Below are 22229 nucleotides of genomic sequence, written 5' to 3' on the forward strand. Positions count from 1 at the left end.
GATGTTATAAACTTATTTTAAGTGCTGGACACATTGTTTTTGTGGGGAGGAGCCGATGATGGAAGTAGATTAAGGGACTCAGACGTCTTCTTTCTCATCTGTTTTGTCAGTTGTACAGATCAGGCGCTGACATGGACGCCAGCGACAATGAGACAGTGGTTTTATTTTCATACCTTTTACTTCAGTCTCTCTTTGGAACTCAGCACTGGATGAACATTGTGTGAGTGCTGTTTGAAAGTATAGGTGAGAACTTGGTGTTAAGATTAATATGTAAAGAAATAGTAGTTTTGACTTTGTGGTGTCTGCTGAAGTTAGCATCCTGATCCAAACCTGTGCTTGCGGTGTGGCACTCACCAGTCTGAACCGCTAGCTGCACGGCTAACCGAGCTAGCTGAGTTAGCGGTTACTCTGGTGATATTCTTTTGAGTATGAATCTGACAGGTGGCCGATTCGTACACGTTGCATTCCATCACAGCTGGAGCTGATAAATAACCCAGACTGTGGAAACTGCAGAGTCACTTGATGCAGGATTAATGATGTCTGTACTCGTTCCTATTAAAGACAAAAGCCAAGATGTTGGTGGGTGTTTTGTCTGGTGTGGAGGAGTATTTCTGTTGCCATCCTGTCTGATGCATTCGCCTGCAAACAATAACACAAACGTCTAGTCATGTAACAGTGTAAAGGGTAAAATAACTACACCAAATATGCACTTCCTTTTATTTTCCTTCGTTCCACAGCTTCTTTTCAGTCCCTTCCTACATCATGTTCTGGGAAAATTTCCTGTTTTAAAACAAAACCGATTAATTATGCAGGCGCAAGATGTCATCACACATTTGTTTAATCTCACTCTCGCTGTCTGTGGCATGCGTGCCCAAATTATGACCCCGTCTCATTGTGGTTTGGGACAATCACCGCGCTACTACGGCGGCTCTGACTTGCTGTCGTGCAGTCGAGGTGCCACAATTTCTTGCATTTCAGATCACAATCGTACCGTTGTTGGGTTTCTGGCTGTCACAGAATATTATCTTGCATGAATTGTCAACAATGATTGGTGGTACGTATTGAATTCCACATGCGGATCTGAGCTGGTGCGCATTATTCACTTATTACAGGGACGGTGCTGCATTTTCAACATCTGCAGTGGAAAAAGAAAAAAAACCCCCGTTCCCTTTCACCTCCGGCTTCCACCTGAGGAGAGACGAGGCAGACTGAAGGCAGTTAAACCACTGAGAATCAAGAGAATCGACTTCAAAGATAAGCTGATTTATACACAACTTTTCACCTCACGAATGCTGATACGGGGATGTTAGCATTTGGTGAGACAGGAATGTTGAAGCCGGCCCCGGCTGCCTGTGATGTACTGCACAGAGGGACCCGAGAGTTATTTCATCTGCCTCCGAATGCTTCTGTCTTCTCTGCTCGCTCGTGTTGTTTTCAGAGGACGGACGTTGTGTTATATTCAGTTTTTGCAGACAAACGTGACTTTCGTTAACATACATTACACGAGACAGAAACAAAGGGAGCCGACGGAGCCTGGGAAATGCAGTTTGAATTAACACACCGAGGCGTTGCTCATTTAACTGGTCCCTGCTGGAAGAAAACGTATGTTTTGTTTGAATTAAAGCGGATCTGCAGTACTCTTGTTTTGTGCTGGAAGCAAGTCGTTAGTTTCTGTTGATGTTAGCGGAGAGTGTCACCTGGGGAGAGGCACGAGTGAACGAGCATCAAGTCACATCCTTTCGACTGTCGTGGAAAATCCAACCCGAGTCCTTCATAAAGAGAAATCCACAGTCCAGCAGCTTTAAACAACTTAAACAAATCGTCCACAGGCTTGTAGAGGCAACTGACATCACATCATCCCCTCACATTTATTTTATATACATGCAAATTGTGACAGCATGTTACATAGGGCCCCTTTATTAGAATTGTTTTGGTAAGATCTGCATATCTGGGAACATTATATAGAAGATTAATGTCTTATACATACCAATTCTATCAGTTACAGTTATTTTCAATGGATTAAGTAAAGAAAAAATGGGGTGTGGTTGATGTTATACCGTCACTAGCTTGATCATCTTCATCATTAGCGTGGATAACAACAGCTGTCACTCAAACTGAAGTTCCTCATGTGTATTAAGGAGCTGCAGAGTTTATTCAAACTGTAACCTGCACTGTACATTTACCGCCACGTGACAACCTCACTGTTGGACTCTCCGTCTGCTCCGAGGCCGAGCATGGTGGAGGCCATGAAAGTCAGAATTAAGTTATTATCTAAAAATTATTCAGTGGTGTCAGGAAAGAATCATAAAGCACCTTGCAGTCCGTTTTTATGCAATTTATCACATCCCAAGTTTAAAATCTGTCTGCTTGTTGTTGTTTGAATCATCTTCCCCACAAAAGTTGTCATCGGTTTGTTGTTTTTTTTACCATTGTGGAAATAATTAATTTACAATCATAATAATGTTTTTTCAGGAAAAGTGCTAATAATACATCTACAGGCTACTTGTCTGAATAACAATGCAATCAGTGTGACCTTTAATTAACCCACAAAGCATGTTATTAATTAGATAATTACATGAAATCATAATTCCATCACGATAAAATGACACATCTTCACATAATGTTCAGACACAGGATGACTGATAATACAACAACGTGCCGTCATTTCCACAGTCGTCATCAGGGCATCAAAAATGCATTACGGGAGAACAAACTATATCAGAACTCGAAATTATTCATCGATCTCTGAAACCCTCAAGGTGCAAACAAAGATGGCGTTCTGAAAATGCGCTCGCGGGGATAGAGTCGATTACCGCGGCCTCGGGTTCATGTAAACAATCTCTGCGCTTTGAAAACAGCTTTTCATATTTACTCCTGTGGACCCGGACGCTCCGGGCCCCCAGAGGTACCACATCGTCGCCCTCTCACTCCCTCGCTCCGCCTGGTGCTTCACCTCTTTTGTCTCGCCTGCTGACTTATGATCCGTCTCCTTTGTGGATCGCCGAAGTTTGACTCCGTCTTTCTGTTTTTCCTCGCCTCCTCTCGCCTCTATCATCCGACTCTCACGCTGCCTCCTCTCACCTCCGCCCCACCTCTCCGCTGTCTTCCTTTTCATCCCCCCCTCCCTCCCATCGCCTCTCTGCCATTCTCGCTGGTGATGAGAAGCATTGCTTCTCAGAGCTTTCACACCCGGGAGGCCGGTGCCTGGCTTTTGGCAGACGTTGATAAGGGATGATGCTGCGGTTGCCAAGCCATACAAATTATTTCAGGAATAAAGAGATCAATAGCATCTTTTAGCAAATCCTCCACCTCCTTCCCCAGACCACCGTTCATCCCGAGTTGAGATTTTTTTTTTTTCCACCGGCAGAATAAAAACTTTAGGGGGAAACAAAGAAAAATGTGAAGGAGGCAAGTTTTAAAACCGCGACGAGAACCGGAGGTCATTCATGAGAAACAAAGATGTCAGCTTTTCTGTTTGCTGAAGTTGTCATTCTCAGGATCAAAGCCACAACCTTTGTGTGTGTGTGTGTGTGTGTGTGTGTGTGTGTGTGTGTGTGTGTGTGCGGCCGGTGTGAGTAACTGAACACGTTCACCTCAATTTCTTGCTGTCAAGCTTTTAAATGACTGACTTTTACACTCATACATTTTTTTCCTCTGGAGGGGACGATGTGAAGTTTGATAAGATTTCACGTCTGTGGGTTAACAGGAGCCGCGACACGGTTAGCTTAGCTTAGCATAAAGACTGGAAGCGGGTGGAACAGTTAGCCTGGCTCTGTCAGATGATAAATAAGCTTAACAACATGTATATCTCAGTTGTTTAACCAGGTGGGGCCCAAACATTTTCACTTTGAGGAATATATAGAGAAGCCCTGAAAGGAAAGTTGGGAAAAAAAATCTAATCTAATTTATTTCAGTCTGATCTAAGTTGTTGTCTCACCTGTTTTTTTCACTTTGACAGGTGAAAGTTGCCTTTCAGGGCTTCTGTAGTAAAGATCAAGTTCCCCTCTATTGAATGACATCCTGCAGCATAAAAAAGTGATTCACATCGTGATATTTTTCTTTATTTCTTTCTTTTTTGGCAGCCCTGGTTTAATCTGTACCTCAACAGAGATATAAAAGTTAAACCAGTGGATTTCAGGGGAGTTACGGGGTGTAACTATAATTCAGCTGGCACAGATATTGTGCAGCTTCTTGTAGCCTCGTCATCCTCGTACATGTATTATTTCTTTAACAGGGGGTCGGACCTCTACCCTCTTCCCTTCAGCAACAGACAGGTGTTATTCTGAAAGAAAGAAAAAAAAAACAAGAGGTCCAGTCAAAGTTAAAAAACCTCAAGTAAAGGTCAGGAACATCTTAATGTCGAGCTGGTGTTATGATTCGGTTCCATATAAAATATTTCACTCTCTGCGCCCTCGGTTCTGATCTGAGTCGTGTGTTTGCTCTGTGATTTGTCTGGTACATCTGGTGCTTTATCGAGCATGCAATGTGGAATCACTTGTCTCTGTTGTCTCTCATCTCGTCTCTCCCCTGAGTTTGTATCTCGCTCAGAGACTTGACTCAACGATAAACTCAATGATTTATCAGTTACAGGCTGGATAGGATGGCAGCTGGGGTTCCGACCCAAAACCCTGCTGAATCATGACCCAGAGGGTGTGCAGGGGGAATACAGCTTAACAAGGAGGGGCGGACGCATTTCTGGTAATTTTGCTGCCTTGTTAATATCTGGCAACCCGTAATATATCCAGAGATGCTGCACAGAGGTGCTCGATGGTAATAGTTCTAACACACACACCGACCAGCCTCAGCATTTAAAGGACCGACACGTAAAGCCAGTAGCATTAATCATCTCATTATAATGCAATACTCTGCTGGGAAACATTCAGTCCTGGCATTTAATGTGGTTCCACTTGACCTGCAGCTGCTACCACAGAGCTTAAGATGTTGACCTGACCTCCGGATTCAGTAGATCTCTGTCTGATCGAGCATCGACGGGAAGCGGCAGAGAGAGTCTATTTTGACCTGTTGCCAGATCGAGAGGACAGCCCGACAGGTCCTGTGTCCGGGCCTCCACAGCGTGTCCCACAGTGGCTCGATGGGACTGGAGGCAACACCTGGAGGTCCTCGGACTCTTCCTGAGCAGTTTTTTAACAATGTGACAGGGAGCGCCATTAGAGAGTCCAGAGGGGTTTACTTGTTCTGCAGCCTGAGGTTTCTCTGCATTGTATCAAGATGATATTCTCTTTCTGTCCTCACCCGTTGTGGCTATTTGGTGTAGCTAAACTATAAACTGTTTTATATCAAGTACGGATTAAAGATACAAGATAGAACACATGGTGTTCATTGGTTTATCCTTTTTAACTCTGAAGGAAAGGCAGGCGAGCTGTTTGTTTTGGTTAGAGTCTTACTGACACAGAGACTTGACAGTTGTTTTGTAATATTGTCCACGAGTGTACGATGTTCAACAGACATTTCTTGAGTGCACGTACGCAGCAGCTGTTACCAGAGAGAGTGAACGCAAAAGGAACCTGTAGTATTCACTTACGTAACAATCTCTGCGACTAATGACTCGCGCGTTCTGCCGGCCACGTAGCTTTCACTACGGAGGCAGACTGCCGTAACAACACAGAGTGTGTTCAGCTTATCACTTTAATGAGAAGCTCAGTTGATATTATTAAAGATTTGTCTCATTAGTATGACACATGAGAACGGGAAACTTTTTCCTCGCTACAGCTACATGCTAACTTATCTCATTATAGCAAGAAACTTGCTTCAATGAAAAAAAAAAAAATAGATGTGAGAACAAAAGAGGGGAAGAGCTTGAAGTCTGCGGTCAGCGGAGACAAAGTGTGTGTGTGTGTGTGTGTGTGTGTGTGTGGTGTTGGGAGGTGTTCACTAATTTGTTACTATTGACGTTTTTTTTTGTACTTTATTATTTGTTAATGGGTTTCAGTGAGCAGTGAATGGTTTTTATAGGGCCTTTGCGGGGAGCTCATTAGAATGTAACATATGACGACCATTCAGCATTTTCTCATTAGCGTTTACTGGAAAATAAACAGCTGCAAATTATTTTTTTTCTTCAAATTCATAATCAGCTGAGCCGAGTCAAGTCTGCGTCTCACACGGAGGATTTGTACCTAATTATTTTGGTGCCATCTTCCGTGTTCGATAATAACATGTGCAAGTTACAGAGCGAGGTTTCTTGTATATGTATGTATATAAAAAGAAATAATTGATGAGTCATAATACGGAGAAAAACTATTTGATCATATCATGAAGATGTCTTGTTAAATTGAGAAAAAGCTCTAAATATTACAGAAAATGTTATTGTTATAAAGACGGAGTGATTTCTGTGTTGTCGCCGCTGTAGCAAGACGCTGCCGCCGCCGCCGCTGAAGATTTCATCCATACGGTTTATTAGCTGAGGTCATTGTAGTGCCACTGTCTGGTTAGCGGCGCCGTATCTCTACATGTACCCTGCTCATGCTCCATGCATAATGATCTACAGAAGCCGTCATAGATCTTTCTGTGTAAATGAAAGAAACGGCCGGACATAATGGGGCTTCTGCAGCCCTGAATGAGACAAGGATGTGAGTGATGGAGCATTACGGCGGTCGTCTTTGTCATTTTCGGCCATGTTGCGGCTTCGTATCAACGCGCCGAATGGCCCATTACTCATCATTGGAGATCTGTGCGTGAGTGTGTATGCATGCATGGAATGTATATGTGTGCCTACGGAGATGGAGAGATAAAAAAGAAGGATACAGGTTTCTGTGTGTAGGCGGCTTTTGTGAGGACATGCTGCACATGAACTCATCACAGTCACTCAGACTGTTATTATTCCTTTTCCACTATAATCTGTAGAGAAAGACAAGTGGCAGAAGAGGAGGGTGACCGCAGACAGACCTCATCATGGATTTTAGAATTAGAATTAGAAGATTGGTGAAATTGCAGACAAATATGTTCTTTCTTCCTGACATTCCATCTTTCTGTCTTTTTCGCCCCGCTTTCTTGCTTCAAGGTTATTATCAGTAATTATGTCGAAGGCACAATCTGACACAGCTGCGGCGTCAAAGAGCCGCTTTGGTCAAAATGCCCTTGAAAATGGCAATTAACCCCTTAGTGCTTCAGTGGAGCTGCTCAGCGGTCACACTGGGTTGTAAAACTGCACTGCGGCTGCACGGCGCAGCGAAAGAGCGCCGGTGAAAAAAAGATTAAGTCGGGCCGAGGAAGCCTACATGTCGAGGTTGGGGAATGGGGCCGTTGACTGAAAGGTTGCCAGTTTGGGTTGAGAAAATAAATGAAAAGGGCTCACCGCTCCCACAGCAACTGCTGCTGAGTCGTCCGTGTGCAGGGAAGAAAACCCTAAATCGCTCCAGTGGAAGCGCTCAGCGGCTAATGGCAGAAGAGTGTTGATTGTGGCGGGCAGCTCCCAGATGTGGATGTGTGTAACAGTGTGTGGTTGTGTGTTTGTGCTTGGGACCAATAACTCCACGCTCAGAGAAACTGCACAACATGCCGGAGTTATTAATGTGCTATGTTACTGTTTTTATTCTGGACCACAACAGTTTATCATTGATCCATAGTTTGACATATGATCAATATTGTATTAAAGAACTTGAAGTATGTTCTGTCTTTGCTGATATGCCATGTCTTGTATTTTTCTCTTCTGTATGAGGAGCAACAGTGATTGTAAAGGTAACGCATAATAAAACAGTGATAAACCGGATATAGTGTAAAACTTAGTATGAAGCCTTTAGTGGCTCTGCAGGAAGATTCATGTAGTGTTGTGGCTAAGTTGCATTGTGGGTAATGTAGGCGCCAGGTTTTAAAAGAAAACAGAATGCACTGGGTAAAAAAAAAGTTAACATCTCTGGTTCTGCTGCATTGATAATGAGTCTGACAGAGTGAAAGGAGGTAAGGACTGTTTTTTTTTTTAAAACCTAGCTCCTACATTACCCACAATGCAACCTGACATCTTATGTGCAGCTTCCTCTGAAGCCACAAAAGGCTTTAGTCTACTTTTACCAACATATGCAGTGGTATGATTCATGGAATTACCCCTCAGAGGAATCTGAGTTTGACTTTCATTCAATGTGTGTCCTCCAAACATGCAGCTAACACCAGCAGCTGGTTAGCTTAGCATGAAGGAACTGGAAACTAAATGTTGTTTGGATGCCCTAGAAGAAAAGATATATTGTCTTGTTAATACTTAATCTGCAGTTTGCTGTCTTTGGACCCAGCAAAGCAAAATGTTTATCCCTGTTTTCAATCTTTATGCTAAGCTAAGCTGCTAGCTGTAGCTTTAAATTCAATTGACAAATATTAGCATGACATCAATCTTCTAATTCTCAATATCTGATTTTGTTTTATATAGAAACAATTCTGCTACAATACTGTCACAGTCACACTCAAAGAGAAGGCACATGCATTATTTATTCTGAGACGTAACCCAGGGCGAGTACAAAGATACCTGATTGTTAAACCCCCCCTATTTGAGGAGTAAAGCCTACCTGTCACAGCACGCAAACCTATGACCTTTTGTATGATTGAAACCAGCCACGGTGTGCCACATCATATTATTTGATGTCCTCGGCTTGATCGGTACAATCAGTCGAGCATTAAATGTCTACTTTATAGCTACTCTGAATGTCATTTTCTCTCCCTCATCTCTTTGAAAAGGAAGGTCTTCAGCTTCGAGCGAACAAAGCTGCGAGGCGAGGCACATCTCAATCACGTATCTGCTCCAAACAATGTCCCGGCACAAGAGAGAGAGGTTGAAATCCTTCAAAAGAGGATCTATTTTGCTCTGCGTTTTTGATTTACTGTTGAACAGAACCATTGCTATTAGAGTGCGCGTCACCCCAATGTCTTCATAAAGATGACAAAACACTTTGCATAAGGCATGAGAGGAGCTGAACCCGATTCAAAGTCTTTGTGCAAAGAAGGTTATCACTGACAGCCGGGTCATTATGCTTTCTTCACCTATTATGTTGTGTCGGTGACATCGTTTAAGTCCTTTTTAAGGTTTTGCCCTTCAAATCAAGTGAAGTCTAGTCACCCTCTTAGTCCTATTATTGAACAACAAATGAAACAGACACCAAACAATCCCTTAAAATGAAGTGGTGTGTCTAGCGGAAACTAAAAAAGGACAATCAAAGCATCGAGCATTGTTCACGAAGGTCATCAGAGAGAGAAAAGGCGTCCGCGTCACCACGATACAGGCTACAGGCGGGAGGAGAAGCCGGAGACACAAAGGATTGTGATACAGCCCGGGCCTGAACAGAACAAACACAGCACACTGCAAACAGATGTACTACTTTATATGTATAGAGGAGCACCTTTAAGTCACATTTGGCATTCATTGGGAGCTTGTGTAGAGCAGACAGGATAAATACCTTCTTTCACAGCTGTGACAGCAGCATCTTATATGACCTTAAGACGTGCAAGTGCAGTTACATGGAGAGCAGGACGGAAATAAAAGGACCCAGAGGCGCAGAAGTTATGTACACTCTAGGAAACAGAACTTTAAAGTTTAATGTGTAATGTTCAATATGTAATGGGGAAGCTGTTATCCTGACGTAGCTATGAAGTGTCTTTCAGCTTGTTAAGATTATCGACCGAATATTCTCAGTGAAAGATGCAACTCTTTGCCCAAAACCAAGTGACACAGTTAGCAGCTAGCTGGTGAGCATTGAGCAGCTACAGATAAATCTTCTCAGGAGCTGGAGGAGACCAAAACAGAGCTGAGAGGTGAGTGAACAATAGATATATGATGCACAAATAATCGTGTAGCTACAAAAACACAACTCAACGCGAGTGCTTATGTTGTGCTGCGTGCCGGATGTCACACAAAACAACATCGACGTCTGTATGCAAACGAGCCATATCAACTCAAAAACAATATTCAGTGATGATATATGACAATATGTCTTCAAAACAATTCCCAGGTCTGTAACAATCCCAACTTGAGGAGCACTGACTGTCTTATTCTGGAGCTTTCAGCCACATGGTCTATTATCTGAGGAGGAAGTTTGTTCAGCGGTCACAGAGATTAATCTGTTCTGGTCGGTAGCTGTTATGATTTCACACGCAGCATTTTGTCGGACTTTTCTCTGCGATTTGTCGGTCCATGAAAGTTCATTCTTGAACAGTCCCATCTTAAGGTCCAAGCTTTCAGACCCAAAACTGGCACAAAGAGCTGATAAAGACCTTCACCAAACATCTCATACGTTTTGTTTTTTATTCAGAGAAAGTTGAAGATTTTCTAAAAACTTTGTCTTGAGCTTATTTTGCTCAACATGTTTGTTTTGTTTGTGTAGCTGGTGAAATCTGCTCTTTGCAGTCGTTTTCACACACAGCTAAAAGATACAGCCCACCGCAGTGAATATTTATGAACGCAGCTTTCACCAATCCGAACCAAAAGATGCTGCTGTAGGTCTTTTTATTTATTTCTATCAACAAACCAACACCTACTATGCGTCCATCTGGCAGCGATAATGCTAATTATTCTTCCCTCGGTGAGACAATGGAACCAGAATCATGATAAGGACACAGCTGTTTCCGGGCAAAATGAGCTAAACGCCTAAAATGGTGCAGCATCAAACCTCTTATTAAAACGAATGCGAGCAGAGAGTGGGTGGTTATACTGATCCCTTATTCACCCACTTAAACTGTAATTATAACGATAGCCGAGCACCATTGTTCTCCTTTTTGAGGCCGCAAACACCTGCTGGACTGAGTCACGTTCAGTGTCACACTTACTTAATTTGTTTTTTTTCCCGCTTTCATTAAGTGACACATTTATTTTCGTCTCTGCCGTCCCTGGTGTTGTACACATTTCCGGGTGAGCAAAACTGTGAGGGGTGAGTGTGAGACAGAAAGACGGAGGAGGGGAAAGCAGAGGGGTGTGAAGTCTCATTTAGCTTCGGCGGCAGAAGAATCTTTCAGCTTCATCAGTCGGTGCTGATAGAGGAACGGGAACAGCCGGGCTCCCCTGCAGAGAACGAGACCAGCACAGTGAGATGAGATGGCTCTTTTCAAAACACCCTGATCACGCATTACAGCAAATTACTTCCCATCATGTGGGGGTGGGGGGAAGAAATAATAAATAAAAGAAATCAGTGTGCATTTTCAGCGAACCATGGTGCTGCAGTCTGCGAGGCTGCAGCGTTGGATGCTCACAGCCTGGGATGATTTGTACCATACAAATGAGATCCGGGAAATGTGTGTAATTATAAAGTGAAACTGCATACGTGTAAGTTTTAAGACGTGGGGTTCGAATAAAAGTTGTATTTAATCGACGCATCCAGTGCTTTTACATCTCGAGATACACTCCATGTATTCATTAGGCCTGATCCATACTGCTAATTAACTTCCCCTGTGCGAGTCTTATCTCAAATTGCCTGTGCGCTTGCACAGATGTTCAAGAAGCATCTTTAAAAACCCTGGGCCTTGTAACTGAGTCCCTGTTAAAAAAAAAAAAAAAAAAAAATCCTGCCTCAGGGAATTATTTCTTACACCACGCAGTGACTTACAAGAAAAGTTGGATGAAAGTAGTGAATGTCAACAGCTCTGAAGTTATTAGTGGAAATTATGTATGCGCCAACGCCTCAGTAAGTGGCAATTCAGGAAGCCCAAACTGGAAGAGGCATACATCTGCTTGTTATGCATACCATACAACTCAGCCCCTGTTTAGCCACATACAGGGGCTGGAGGGGCTTTCATCCTAATATGACCTAATATGACCAAAGACTCAGAGGCACTTTGAGGACTTTAAAGGAGTAGGGAAGTCAGTACATTGAAGGAGAAACACGTATTACCATAAAGGTTGGCGGACTGAAGTGAGGGACTGGAGGCCAAATGTTGGGCATATTTTATTTAGGTGGTTATATCCCACTCAGACTGACCAGACTGTCCGGGGGCAGAGATGTGACCTGCAGAGACCTTCAGGTGTATTTGAATGGGCTCAACAATCTCTTCCCTGTCAGCAGAATAAAACGTTACCTCCACATTCAGACACGTCACATGTAGGCTTCCATATTGACATTACTGTAACACGTAGGATCAAGTTAATATTTCATGTTCATGACCAGATTTCCTTATCAGGAGGTTGAGGTGATGCTGTTAGAGTCGGGCAACAAGGGATTTATTGTTGGCAGTTAACAATTTCTGCAAACCACAGATACATCTGAGGTTGACACTGGTACCAGACTTGGTACCAGACCAAGTCCAAAACGTCCAAGCCTGCGTGTTTTTCAAAAGGAAAGCAGACCATCTCCATCCGTGCAATTGCAGAGCATAACCATCTATTTTTCCGGGGACGGTCGACCATCTCCAGGAGTTTCTGTGGTAACCAAAACCAGGTAGATATTTTCAAGAAGACCTTGAGACAATTTACAGCTGTGATTGTGGTGAAATTACAGAAAAAAACAGATATTTTAGACAGAAAATTGTGGTGTTCGTGGTCACCAAAGCAGGCATTTTAAGCCAGAACAAGATACTTCAACAAGTGTTTTTTGTGCCTATACGTAATCAAAATTGCAACAGAACCAGGAATTTAAAGTTCCCACATATCTGTGGTTTGCAGAAAACGTACATTCCCAACATTTATTCTGGTGATTGAGTGGATGCAGGTCAACTGATGATGGATGAGTTCGTCAATGCCAACCAAGAACATGATTTGTTGTACTGTATAAAGTATGAGGTCACCTCACGTGGAATATATGAGTGAAAGAAGCGATGTGAGACTTTATTTTCTAATCGTGTAATGTAGCTCTGTGGAAATGCAGTGAGTAGAACTACAGGCTGCTTAAGTGTGTGAACACAGTTGTCAGCTCAGTCTTAACACACAGCGGTGGTTAGTTTCTCATTAAAAGCATATTAAAATATCATCATGTGTTAACTCTGTTGCACATAATAGGCTGCTGAGCTACTGACCTGATGTGCAGCGCTTGTGTGGTATTACTAGTTCTGTACTGAGGTGAATATAACACAGCTCAAACCAGCAGAAGACTGAAGACAGTAGGAAACGATGCTGAACGTCGAGGCCATTTGAACGGTGACTCATTCACGAATACTTAAGTAATTGAACTTTGCTGCCTTCTGAAATAAGAGCAAGAATAAGGAATGTGTTGCTCTTTTTTTTTTTTATCCATCTGAGCAGTCAGAAGACGTGCCTCCCTGTCAGTCTCAACCATTTTAACCAATGAAAAGAAGCTCTAACATTTAAAATTAGTCAAATTATCGCAAATATCTCAAAATAAGTCTTACCTGCAGTATACAAACACAATAAAAAGCTGCCCAACATAAGAACTGTCACATATAAATGGGTGTAATGTGAGTTAAATACCTGTTCCATTCAAAGATCCCCTGTATCGCCCTGTATCACCCAGTGGCTAGTTGCATTGTGGGTAATGTAGGCGCCAGGTTTTGAACATTTAAAGGAGAATGCATGGTATTAAAAAATATGTTATCTCTGGGTCGGCTGCATTGATTTTGAGCTAGACCAGCTGGGCTGCTTTTGGTGCCTACATTACCCACAATGCAACAGATCACACACAGCTTCCTCTGGTGCCACAAAAGTCTTTATACTACTTTTTTTTTTGTTTACTTATGCAGTACTACTCCCCAAGACCTGTAAACACTTTATAATGTGTAAAAATGGCTGATTTACCTTTTAATAAACAACAAGGAACCCATTAAATATCAATATTTGTTCTTACTTTGATACTCTGATAAAAGCTGAACTCTCCCTCGAGATCTTATCTAGTAAAACAAATGTGTCCTTCTTTAGGTTTATTATGTTTTAAAGAGGAGACTCCACACATTGTACCAAGCAGGTTAATGTCACCACGAAGGAAACGGCCCTCCGCAAACAACCAATTGATTTTAGAGTACTGACACATGACCTTTTCCAAATGCAAAACAGCATTTATCAAACCTAGATTAGGCCGTACTGAATCATTGATCCAGCTGCAGCTGGCGTGTCACAACATTTTAACTGCACTTAGCTCCGCAAATCTCTTCAGTCACCGTGAGTGCTTCTGAAGGCTGCGTGCCCCAGTGAACTGGAGGATCCTGGGAGATCGACCTCGAGGCTCCACAAACCTTAATGTAAGCAATTTGTGGCGCGCACAGCTTCTTTTAAGGTGTTTGTTCCTGTCAAAGTGAAAACACTTTAAACTAGCGGGGCAAAACAGATGGCTGCAACAGATTTGAGCCAGCAGCTGGGCATCACATGCCATTAGCTTTAAGCTGCCCTCTCTTGCCACGGTGCGGATCATATTGTCTCACCCCATCTTGTACATGCAGATGTCTTCCTGCTTTACCAAGCAGTCCTAGACTCTGGGTTGAACCGTCTGCTGTGTGTACGGGAGGGTGGTTTGTTGCTGTTGAACTGTCTCGCTGCGATCTTACACGTGAATATGTATGTCTACTCTGCTTGTACCCACATGGCTGATGATTAATGCATGCAGTTCACAGCTTAGGTTCACAAAACATGCTTTACAATCACAAGGCTTTGTCTTAACATATCCCTTTGGCATCGGCTCCTCTGGTGGAGAACAGACCGTCGTCTGACTCCCACAAATTTTCCTCCCCAGTGCCCGAGGCCTCGCAGGCAGACAGGCGTACAAAACACAACACAGCAGGGTCAGAAAACATGCAGCTCCTCTGATTCAGGACCTGAACAAGCAGCACAAGTAGATTCATGTGGGCAGAACGCAGAGCTGAATATGTTGACTTTATCACTTACTCGTGTTCTTTCTTCTGCCTGACGCTTCCTGGTTTTTAACCGACAGTACAGAAGCGAGAAGTGGCCGGAAAGCAGCACACACCTGCACCACTGCAGACAGTTTGTACCCTCTAAATACAAACATGTGTGTTTTCTGCATTTTGCAAAACACAGAAAATATCTTTGACTTCTTTTTTATGACTGCAGGACCTTGCAAACTTGATGCATTGTAAACAAATGTATATGCATCAGCAGGGAGATCAACCGGCTTCTTCCTAACCCCTGATGTTTGGGGGAGGTTTTGCCAGAGAGAGAGAAAAAAAAATGATGAAGCACCTGCATTACAGTTTGGGGATGCAACATATTCTGAGACTGGAGGAATACAATATTCTGATGAGGGACTTGGAGGTCACATAATGGGAGCCGGGACAGACATTGGCCCTGGAAGAGGTGGAATCCATCTGAAGCAGCACCGCATGGATGGATGACCTGGGAAGATATAGTCCCACTGGCGGAGATAGAAATGCATTCTGCCAAATCCAATCTACTCGTTAGATGTTATGTTTTGTAAAAAAAAAAAAAGAAAAAAAAAAGGAGAGAGCGTTCTTTCTCTCTCTCCTTTTTTTACAGAAAGAAAGAAGGAAAGAAAGAAAGAAAGAAAGAGGTTCTCAGGATAATTGGAGGCTCCACAAAGATCAAAAAGGAACAAGTAAAATAGTCCAGAGTTTGTTTTTCTTTTTTCTGCAGGATGAAAATCAGAGGATTATCTCAAAGCTCCATACTGCTAAACTCAATCTGAAGACAAACTTTGAAAAATGTGGCAAAAACATGGCAAATTAACCACGATCAAAATCAAAATATATTCACTTTTAATGTCAAGACCTACGAGGCAGCAAGTCAAATATTTTCTAAATTGAGTCAAAATTGAGATGCAGTGGGAGCGAGCCGACATTCTGACTTAGTAAATCAAACTTGTCCAACTATGAGAAAGTAAGGATGAGAAGAAATTAAAGATGAAACTTGAATCAGCAATGAGGGCTGGAAAATATATACAATATATGTCATTTGTATTTTAGTATTTTAAAACAGTTTGATTATATCTGTGGCTTTCTGCAGACAAAGTTCAGATAAAAAAATAAAAAGATTCAAGAGCCAAGAATTCCCTCTTTCAGTGTCAACAAAAGATATAAATTCGGTTTGGTACAAAGTTTCTCAAATTCTCTTCCATCCATCTGCCATCTCTGGCAGCGTAATCACTTCGGTTCGGCTCATTCCCCGCGGGTAAATCCTCGCCTCAGAGAAGTCAATACAGGATCTCTGAAAACATCTCAGACGCTGTCGGAGTTACCTGCCGACCAGGCAGTCGTTTGTCTTTGTGCACACAGGATCAAGTGTCTGTCAGCTCAGCAGCAGGTAACCAGTACAGTGTGAGGCAGCTGTGTCACCTCCACTTTAGTATTTTCTTTTTAAGCGTTTTCAGACGTTAGTGAGAATATTTAGATCCACTTCTTATGATTCTTACCGTAGTACTTTAACGTTCCTTCAGTTTTGTGTTCCCCCTCACAGAAAAAGTGTTTCCATAAACGGATCTTTTGAACCCCGAGCGGACGCCGGGTCGATGGTGTTGTTACTGCGACTGATCCGGGTCGGCAGTAACAGAACGCAGCAGAAAGTGATGCTGCTTTAACTCAGTGAGCAGATGAGATGAGAGACTGTGAACTTATTCATGGTCTATTTGGAACAAACCTCACATGAAGATGTTTTTTCAGTCCTTCTAATTACAAACTGGCAGTCTGATTGTACAAGTCGTGAGTCCTCGATCAGGTGCCGTTTCTTGCGTATCCGTTGTTACATAAACAGCGAGCGGATGGATTTCCTCGCCTGATGTCGTTTGACAGGTTGTCCTCGATCTGGGACACATTAGCTCTGAAATTGATTGGTTATGCTTTGTGATAATATTGCCTGCAGCCTAAATTTTTTACTTTTGCATATTTAAAAACCCCCCCATCAGTTCTCATTTAACATTTCCTGAATATTTCATTACATCATCAGCTTTGTTCTGATGACGAGCTGGAGTCCAATGTTTCCCCAGCGTTAAACTAATTCCGAGGATACTGTTGTTATAGCAAATTCTGTTTTATATTTACTCCAGTGTTCCCACGTGTCACTGCAATTACATCCAATATTAGCTCACTTTATATTTAGCATTCGTTAAATATGTGAACGTGGAAAAATCCGGCTTTGTTAGAAACAGAATTACATGAATAATAAATTACGTTTGAATTATATTTCTTATAATTATCAGAAATAATTATCTCAGAGCACATTTAAATATGAAATGTAAACATCTTTAATGCATGAACGTGTGTTAATACAGTCGTGTTTCAAAATTTTATCATAATTTGTTTAATCACGATGAATTCTGCTCTCAAATCATCCTCAGAACCATTTGCATAGTAAAGCCCACACATCGCCGGGGATTAAACACACTTACGCAAACAATTGCATCGACATTACCTCTGGGTTCAGCTGCTTTACAACCATTTACCGTCAAACCGGGGCTGTGTCTTTGAACACTTCGTGACAGCCTGGAGGAAGGAAGCAAAAGGAAAAGGAGGCATCGCCATCGATTGATCCGCCGATGTTTGCTATCAGGACCACTGCAGGGACATGATGGCTCAGAGATAGTCCAGATCTAGGATCCTATTAGGACACACACAGTCTGCTCCCTGAGCATCGCTCCCTCAGATCTGCTGTTTCAGACCATCAGGATGGTCTGATGGTATTGGCCCCCCTCGGCTGTCTCTCTCTGCCTTCTCCACCGTGATCCATCACTAAAAAACACCCTGCCTCCAGGTCCCCGCGGGCTCTCTGATGCCTCTGATCAGGTTAGTGATCGCCCGGGCTCCCTGGGTGAAGGCATTTCTAACCTTCATTCCTTAAAAAGATTTATTTTCAGAGTTGGGGGGGGGCGGGTACATTGTCACATTTCATTTGCACACTGTGGCTTTTCCCTGAAATTCTGTGAGATTTGGAGATTTGTGAAAACCTTTATTTAATCTGCAGCACGTCGAGGACAGAAGCACATCGACTCAGACAAACATATTTTCATTCTTAGGCCCGCTAAGCATCAAACCGCTGTACCTCTAAACACCGCAACAGAATGTGGGCCGGCTGTGGCGGTATGGATCGCCACAGCCCTCTGCAGAGATTAATGACGCTCAGCATTTAAAGAGGATGTATCTTCAAAAAAACAACCACATCGGACAACTGCCAGAGAGTTACGAAACAAGATATATCACCATTATTCCCAAAACAACATGGCCGTTGCAGGTTGCAGCGACAGGCGATGCAATCCTTGGGAAAGAGCAGCACTTACTAAGGCTCAGGAAAACATTGTGCTTCGACTCTAACTGAACAAAAATAGCTGTTATGTGAGTACAAGTGATGAAACTTCCTGAGTTTCCTGACAATAACAGCAGAACAAAATAAGTCTGATCTTAGTTTTCATTATCAAATGTTTCTCATGTCTGCTACTCTGATCAGCTGATGAGGGACATGCAGCGTTCAGCTTCAGTATTTCAACACAATATCATCTTTCCACAGATCTGTAGTTAAGAGTCTTTAACATATTACAGCTAATTCCTGGATACCATACTTAAGCAGAGTTAGCTAGCTTCCTACGCCTGATAAAATCTGCCAGGAACATTTGTCTTTTCACGTGGCAGAATTGACGGTTGCTGGCTAAAAATGAGAAGCCTGTTTTTTTTCATACTTGGCACACAACAAGTTCCCGTTTGTTCCCGAAAAAACTACTTTGAAATTGGAGAGGTAAATCTTCCCCCCGCTAACACAGTGAACAGCGGGTGTGCTGTGCAAAAATGGAAAGACTTTGCAACAATATTTAAGGAGGACGGAGCCAAGCTGACAGTCAATCATGTACTTAAACTTCCACCAACACATTGGCATACACTGCTCCCTAAATTTCCTGTTTACATTTGGAATAATGGGTCGCACTCTGTGTGCAGATAACTCTGAAGCTGCAGCAGCGAGGCCCGGGACACAATTAGAGTTCGAGAACTCAATGTTCCACTTGACTGAGGACAAACAGTCACCGCAACCCAACACCATGCAAATGAGTCCAATTAACTGCAATATCACTGCACAGGGTCTGCCTCTCAAGCAATCAAGTAAGCAGAGTGTTTAATGGATTTTGGCTGAGCTGCAGAGCCGAGTGTGCGAGCACGAGCGAGGGCTCTTTCTAAATGCAGTGCGGGAAAAATACTTGCACAGCATTTTTATTTTTGCTGTCATTTAGAACTACACAAAAAGCCTCCGCGGTATCGGCTCTATCAATTTCATAGTGTGCCACTGCTGGTCATGGGAAATGTAGTTCTCCGTCTGGAACAGTTCTCGGCGTTCTCTTTCTCCCACACTGGTTTGTTTGCTGACGTCATCCCTCCTGACAGCAACAAACTAAACCCTCCTCTCTTTCTCTGCGAGAGGGGGAGGAAGAAGTCGACAAAAAGGTGAAGCAGAAGAAGAGGAGGGGGAGGAGCGGAGGGGAAGGGGAGGCAGGTGACTGCGAGGGGGAAAGGATGCAGGGAGGTGAAGATTGAGTTGAGGAACGTTGTGCGACTGAAGCGAAAAAAGGTGAGACACGGAGGCAAGGGGTGAGGAAGCTGGCAGGCAGTAAAGGAGTTCTGAGAGGGGATATAGATAGAAGTGTGTATCCCTGTGGCTTTTGAAGTGGGTTATGAAAGGAGGCCTAGAGTCCTGCGGAGTGTGTTCTTACACTACTGCGCTGAACAACAGGGGGGCTCAACACCTCTCCTGCTCGGGAACACACAGTCTGAGGAGCGCTTCAAACAGCACAAACTACAACCTAAACACTTGTGTGAGAGCGAGTCTTCCTTTTTTGCCTTTTCGCAGTGCGTTCAAGTGTGCACTTCTGTGCTTGTCTCAATATATTGTTCTGTCTTTAACTTCTGCGTGTGTTTCAGGAGTGTATGTGTGTGTGTGTGTGTGTGTGTCGGTGAATTTGTGTCCTGTCACCCAAAAAAAAAAAAAAAAGAAAAGAAAAGTAAAACATCCAACTTTGAGTAGCTCCAAAACTGTTTTCCTGTGTACCCACAACTGTCCGCCCACAATAGCGACAAATCTTTGAGTTTATTTTTCTCCCTCCGCTCGGGAATACTTCACCATATGTGTCAGCATTTGTATAACGAACACCCCACCACCACCACCCTCCTCCTCCCCTTTGTCAGCCGCCGGATATCTACATGTAATTATCCCAAACCTCAGATGGAAAAAGAAAAAGCTTCTCCGTATTACGCTGTTGTTTGCCAAAAGCCCGTTGGATCAAATTGCCAAGCTGGCTGAACTACACTATAACACTAAATCAAACTGTATTTAGCTGGGGAGCTTCCAGCACTGCCTCTCTGTTTCTCACACCTATTCCCCACTTTGTTCACTTTTCTACATCTCTTTCTGTCATCATCTCCATCCGTATTGTTTCCATTTATAGTCACGTTCCCTGATACCTCCCGCTCGCCGTGCCCACCTCTCGATATCTTATACAGTACGTCTATGTGTGTTTGCGTGTCTCATTTTCTTTTCTCTCGCTTGATTATATTCTCTCACTTTCTCTCATTTTCTTTACAGTTTCTTCCCACAGGCTGGTAAGATAAGCAACTTGTTATTGTTCCCTTTAACAGTTCATTGTGGTTTCTCAAGGCGAAGAGAAGATGTAGGAGTCTCTTTCAATGGCTCGGATTTAGTGTTGAGCTCAAAAAATTGATTTTTCCTCCGAGTAAACTTCTGAGTTGAAGAAGAATGCCGCAGCATAATTCGCTAAGGTACAGTACTTCTGGTACTGAAACTCAAACAAGGCAAAAGTTTGTTGTACTAGTGATGTACACTTGCATTTAAAAACCAAAAAAAGCAAAACTTGTATTGGCAGATAAAAAATAACTTTTTTTTAAAAGGCTAGTTTACCAGGAAAGCTGCGGTAAACATTTGTGTTTTAAGCTCTGATTTAAGTGAGCTGACAGTTGAAGTGGACCTCAGGTGTTCTGGAGGCGCCGAGTAAACCCGCCTCAGGTGACCTGAGGGGTCTGGATGTATTCAGGCCTGAGACCAATACAATCTCCTGCCAGAACACTGTGACATATTTTACCACTTTTATTACGAAATGATAATATTTCCAAGAACTGTGCATCCCTATTCTCTAGAAAATAGCAGGCAGCTAACTGTCTTCTAGCAATTTTCACATTACACATGACTAAAACTGTTTACAGGTCAGTAAACAGTTAGCTCAATAAGTAGCTAAATAACACAGAACAAACAGCAGGGTTTGGTTTAAAAGTGCCATTTTGACTCTAAATGACCATTAATTCTAACATGACCGCTGATGTTAGTCACGAATGCTAATGGACGACTTCTGTTGCATGAACACTGTTGCAGCTTTCTATTAAAATCCACATTTTCATCTGTTACCCAATGTGTTACTTTCTTTCTCTAAAAGCACAAAATTGCTGCTAGTTTTTCGATAAACGGTCGGCGTCCAGTACGTCTCCGCACCACCAACTATCAAGTTCAATCTCAAAATGTTCTGTAATTGTCGATATCTCTTATGGGCCACAGCTGTCGCGTATACAACAGCTATTATTCTGCCTGGTTGAATCTTTGGGAACTGACAAGGTCACATTTCACTCAGTGTGCCCGTTTATCTGCGACCTCAGCTGGAGAGGTCTGTCTGTCTGCGTATCTCCCTCCACGAGGAGCTGTCGTTCTGAGGGGAGCTCGGAGGGACTTTATCTCGGGGAAACTGCAAACGGAAAGAAAAAGTGATAAATACGAACGACGAATAAAAAGCAGATTTGCCATCATGCAGACAACATTAAAGCGTACACGTTAAACCTCACGTTTAAATGACCTCCTATCAGAGCTCTTGGAGAGCACCATGTAATGCCGTCTCACGCAGTCCTCCTGTTGTTTCTTTACACATAATGAAACAATTTACAGGTAATTGCCTCCTCTCGAAGCCGCCGAGGTGTCCGGTGTCTGGTAATGACAGCGCTGTGCACCGAGTGATAATCCACAGGTAAACACGCTCTGTGTGATTTAGCTTTAAGAGAAAAGCAATTCCTCCGGGGGTGTATTCTGAGACCGTGTTGCACATCACAGCGTAACAAGTGTGCAGATGAAACACAGATGACATTTCTGCATTATTTACTTGTACACAGAGAGAAGCTACAGATGGAAAATCTACTTCTGTGACTGATATTGTAAACTCAGCCAGGGTCTCTCAAGTGGATGCACGATAACCTTGGTGCACAATAAACGGAAGTTTTAAGATGAAGTGAACTTTTCTTCCAGTAACACAGGCTGATGACACTAACTGTAATATTCCTTCTTTTCAAGAAAGCCACGACTGGGTACGCGTAAACACGTGACATGACGTGAAGCACGAAGTTGGGCGTGAACAGTGACGTAC

Source organism: Acanthopagrus latus, chromosome 22, assembly GCF_904848185.1.
Source record: "Acanthopagrus latus isolate v.2019 chromosome 22, fAcaLat1.1, whole genome shotgun sequence".
Classification (NCBI taxonomy): Eukaryota; Metazoa; Chordata; class Actinopteri; order Spariformes; family Sparidae; genus Acanthopagrus; species Acanthopagrus latus.